Source organism: Dryas octopetala, chromosome 3 (genome assembly GCF_963921425.1).
Source record: "Dryas octopetala chromosome 3, drDryOcto1.1, whole genome shotgun sequence".
Taxonomy (NCBI): domain Eukaryota; kingdom Viridiplantae; phylum Streptophyta; class Magnoliopsida; order Rosales; family Rosaceae; genus Dryas; species Dryas octopetala.
In genome coordinates, this window is record NC_141368.1 from 24,502,155 (window position 1) to 24,507,806 (window position 5,652).

At 34.6% G+C, this 5,652-nt stretch overlaps 1 pseudogene; it reads right to left on the reverse strand.

Moving 5' to 3' along the window:
- Window positions 1-347: 347 nt before the first annotated feature.
- Window positions 348-4,046, reverse strand: LOC147291954 (bifunctional protein FolD 1, mitochondrial-like; annotated as a pseudogene).
- Between the last annotated feature and the right edge of the window lie 1,606 nt (window positions 4,047-5,652).

The window sequence follows — 5,652 nt, forward strand, 5'->3', positions numbered from 1 at the left end:
ATCATGCCAGATAGATGCTATCAGTAATTTCTGTTGCATTAAATTGTATCCATGTTATTCATTTTTTTCGTTGTCACTCCTGAGGTTGGTTATCCAGATTGCTTCCTTCACTATCAGGGCATGCGATTGTTGTTGGTAAAGAATGTTGTTGTATTATACATCCTTTGTATATTACCTTTTTACCCGACAATCAGTGAAATCACTTATTATGCCCTACAAAATAGTTACATCAGCTTGCCCTACAAAATACTGAAAATAGTCATCTGGCTCAGCTGCTTAAACAGAAGGTAGAAAAATCTACTCGGCATCTGGCATTTGTGGGGCAACCCCCACCCTTGCACATTGAGTAACTAAATACACATTTATTAGTTGCAATCAAAGTTTTGAAAGCTAGCACCAACAAAAAAAGTTTTGAAAGCAAAATAAACTACTGAAATCCAGTCGTACAATATCATGGCAAAAACTATGGTACAATGGACAAATAACAATTCAAGTAAAGGCATATACTCTATTTGCTGAGTCAAGAGTGTTTGATAGGAGCATGGCAATTGTCATTGGTCCAACTCCTCAGGCACTGGGGTAAAGGCTGATACCACTTGCACTGCTTCTTCGTAGCAAACATCTCCTGTGAGACGGTAACCACACTCGCAGCAGGGATCCTGCTGATACATATATGTAATTTACAAATATGAAAAGTGAATTATGTGATTACTTAATGCCATTATGTTGTTGAAATCCCAACTTCAAATGTTAATCAAAGAAACGTGCTACTTTTACTATGAGTTTTACAAACTGATGCGGCAGCTGAATTACAGTATCCACCAATAAGCATTGTATCTATTTGACCTCTCTAACATTATAATATATATAACCCATGGAGGAGACAAGTATTTACCTCAACTGGATTGGTCCCAACGTTGATAACAACTGCTCCAGGCTTTAGCCAATTTCGACGGACCAGATTAGGCACTCCTGCAGCTGTGACCACAATGTCAGCTTCACAGGTGATATTTTCTGGGTTCTTTGTGAACGCATGTACAATGCTGACTGTTGCATGCTGCCTCTGCACAACAATTTTAAGAAAACCATGCTTATACATTAGCAACGCACAAATTGAATTTTACTTTTTTGGATAGAGGTTTCGAGATTGAATTTTTCTTTTTCATTTTTGAAAAAAGAATATACTATTACTATTACCTGCAACAGCAATGATATGGGCAATCTAACAATGTTACTTCTCCCAATCATGGCAGCTTTCTTCCCTATTATTTCCACTCCAGACCTGATGCAGGAGCATCTCCTAGGGTTCCAAGACTTATTATTATTTTTTAGTAGCTTTTTAATTTTTATTTCCTAGCTGGATTTAGAGTCTAGTTTCCTTATTTCATTAGGTCTTTAAGGTAATTTTACTTTATGTTTTCCTAGTTAGTTTAGGTGACAGTTTTTGGCATAATATTATTCAGAGATTTCTGATGTGAGAGTTTCTTTGCGTTCCTAAACCCTAGAACTCATCTATCTATGTTCCAACTTTGATTTTATAGCTTTATTCTCTCTCTTTTCTACTGTTATTGCTGGATTTTCCTTTCTACTGTGGTTTTTGCCCTATTACTACAGCTGGACAGCAGCCTATGCTTCTGTCCTGCATCCAGACCTGACCAACAACTCAATGCAACCCTTTGGAGGGCAGGGAATCAACAAAGGCTGCCTTCCTCTCATGGCAAGACTTCCCATATTATGTGGATGGAAGCCATCCACATCTTTCTCTAGAATCAGTACATCAAAACATTTTCCCTCATCCAAATGCTGTCCCAGACAGTTTGTTGCAAGTCATCCATACAAAAGCAGCAAGTTCTGACATATAATGCATCAAAACCTCAACTATTCAGTCGCCTTTACATGTGATCTTAGAGAAATAACTATCCACTAGAGTGTTCGGGGTCAGGTCTCAGGTCTTGGGTTTGGGGTGGGGGTCCTCTTTCAACCAATTCAACTGTATCGGCTCGGGATGTAAAGAAAAACGAACCCATGGGCCCCTGCAAACCCAAACTGACCCGAACTTTGAAATGGTTGGGTTCATACATTCCAGATACCATTTTACTCACATAAAAAAATTTGGAAAAAAAAAAAATAATACATAGCAACAAGGCAGAGATTTTAAGGAAACCATCCCCAATTAAAATGTGCAGCAGGGAAAAAAAATGATTAAAAAGTAAAAAATATAAAACAATTCAAAGTCCTCTAACACAAACAAGAAGAATTTGAAACTTCAAATTACTCAAAACAGTGGAGATGTTCAGGAGGGGAGAAAAGACACAAAAACCCTCAAATCCGATCTTTGTATTACAGAAAATAATTGGCAGAAATTTCAATATGGAAAATGGTTCTCTGCCCTAAAGGAGGCCCAAATCCGACATCTAGCTTCAACAAATATAAAAGAATAACGATAAGCAATTTTTTCCTTTTTAATGAAATCCCTAAAAGACACCAAATCCAAGCTTTATTCTTCAATTTTTATTTTCTTAAAGCAGCAACCATTAGAAAAGTGATACTTTGAGGACATAATCCCAATTGATCCAAGCATTTAATTGATTAAAAAAAAAACAGAAACATAATTTAATTAAATGAAAACCAATTTAAAACCCCAAATCCAAATGGATCTTAGACAAATAAATCTTCAAAGTTTGAAACCCAAAAATTCAGGAAGCTTCCAAAACAGTGACTGATTGTGGGAGAGATTTAGGTTTAGAAGTGCTCTCCACCCGGCTCTCAAGTCAAGGAAGATCCCCAATATTGGGGCATTCCATTGAGTGAGGTTGATTCAGGGTTGGTTCTAATCATCAATAATCTGAAACCAGACCAAGTTAATTGACTTAATATTAATGCAGGAGCCAAGAAGTTCAAAGTATTTTAAATCAGTCCATCCAAGTTCCAAGCACCACATGAAGAGTCTTTTTTCATTTAATGAATGCAATTTACACATGAAGAGTCTCTTTATGTCACCTGTTCAAGGCATAAAGTGTTATGAGTTATTTTAAATTACAACATCAGTTCATTGCTAGATGGAAACCTATCACACGGCAGATTCTGACATTCTTTAGAAGCGTTAGAACATAACTTATATAAAAGCCAATATTAGATGGAGCATTTGAAAACAATGTGTGACTTCAATTCTAGTCTAGTTCTATTCTCACCCTTTACTTTCAGAGCAGCATATGCATATATAATAAAGGTTAAAGAAGCATAAGCACAGATTAAGAAATTACTTGTGGTAGAGGAAGTTGCACGAGAAAACCATGAACAGAGGGGTCCGCATCAAAATTTGACAAGGTGCTAAGAAGTTGATCTTTTGTACAATGATCAGGCAGCTGAGCAACCATTGACTTGATTCCAACTTCTTTACAAGCCATTATCTTTTTACGGACATAACTTTGAGAGTCCCTTCTCTGACCCACTATAATTACATTATTACAGCAAACCCAGGCATCACTCCAATGCACTCTTTCATTCTCCTCACCTCACTACCTATTCTTGACCTCATTTCATCCGCAAGAGACTTCCCATCAATAACAGCAGCAGTCTGCTCGTTGGGGGTGGGATAAAAAACGAACCATAAACACAATTGTAACACAAATCATATTGTCTAACGTGGGTTTTCTGCACATCAGCACAAACCATTTAATTAACCCAGAAAAAAAATAGAAAAACAACCCAAAACAAAACTGGGTTTTCTGCACACCAGCACATACCATTTAACTAACCCAAAAAAATAAAAAATAAAAAATAAACCATAATAACATTTTATAAGCAGAAAAACAGTACAAGGAAAGCCTATGAATCGCAAGAAAGCAAGAGATGGGTTATGCAGGCAACTTACAGTAATTTATAGGAGAAGAGAAAACAGAATGTGAAGGGTGAGAGGGAGCCCAATCATCAGGAACATCTAAAGAGAGGAGAGGAGGAGACATTACGTTTAAGGTGTTGTTGTGATGTGCTCTGGTTCTCGACGGAATTCTGATTCTGAGCCCATTTCGTCATGACATTGCCAATCTTGCATCATTATGAATTTATGATGATGCTGCTGCTGGTTGTGGCTGTCCGAAGCGTCCCTTTGGCTTGCCCCTTTTTGCTACTATAATATCGATGCCTTCTTCCTTTCTCCTCGACTCCTTTCTTCGCGCTTTGGCGTTAGCTGCAGGTTCACTTATCCACACAAAGCACAGGCCCAATTCTTTGTTAATGTATGTCAGGCCCAACAAACTCCCTCTTGGGCCCCACATCAATCGATGATTTTGAATGGGCTTTCAGCCCCGGTCTGTTAGTTGGTCCATCTAGCTTTTCCATTAATTACCTAAATGAATACATGTCAAAATAGGGAAAAATAAAAACAAATTGTTGGCACCAAATCATTGTTACCAAAAGGTACCATCTACAATTGTTCTATACTTATTTACAAATAAATGTCAAAAGAGTTTTTTATTTTTTATTTTTTTTTAGAAAGCAACAACATTGCATTAAAACAACCAAAAAGACATAGAAAATAGAAAATTATGGCAAGAAGCAAGGAATAAAATTTCGGATTTCGAGGAAATTTCGATGAAAATTTCGACGGAAATTTCGAAGATTTTTAAATTTCGACAAAAATTAGACGGAAATTTTGAATGAAACTTTACCATATGTTTATTTAACATATTATTTCCTACATTGATAAAAAAACATTGAAGATACCAAATTATATGGTAGGTTTCATGTGATATGTGATGAATATAATAACCGTTGGAGCTAAATACTGTTAAAAAAATGTTTCACTAATTAATAATTACATAAATTTTATTGAACAAATATCTCAATTGTACAATTGTTTAATTGTTTATGGACTAATTGAAGATTTTGTATAATTTATATTACATTAATATTAAGAGGGTATAATTTGTATAATTTTGTTCATACTCTATAATTTGTATAATTTGCAAAAACAAACATAATTAATAACAAATGATGTTTAATTGTTCATGGACTAATTGTATAATTTGCAAAGACATACATAATTTGTCCATACTCTATAATTTGTATAATTTGCCAATACTCTAAATTATAATTTGTATAATTTGTCCATACAATATGGACCATACTCTATCTATATTCCATACAAGAAAAAATCATCATACTCTACTTTTGTTCATAATTAATTTGTGATTCGGTCCACATCTAATCATGTTAGTATATTTTATTAGAAAACAAAGTACATGACAAAATGTAAAAAAATAAAAAAATTACAAGTTACTTGTAGTGGTTCAATTCGTTTTATAACAGTAGGCTTATATTAATTAAGAAAATTAATAAAATACTTATACAACGTTTTTTGTACTGATTAATATATTACTAATCTCTATTCATAGGTAATTTGATATATGAATCGTTACATCTCCAAAATAACTCTCGGATTTATTCTTCTGTGGAAGACAGATTCATAGCATAATTTCTATTTGGATATGCCATTTTTTTAGAATATGCCATTTTATGTTAGCTTAGTTATGTGCATATAACTTAACACTGATTTGGGAAGTTTCAGAAAAAATGAAATTAAACAAAATATAAAAACATATGAAGATCCATTTGATGGTGTGATGAATTGGAACATCTAAAAAATTGGCC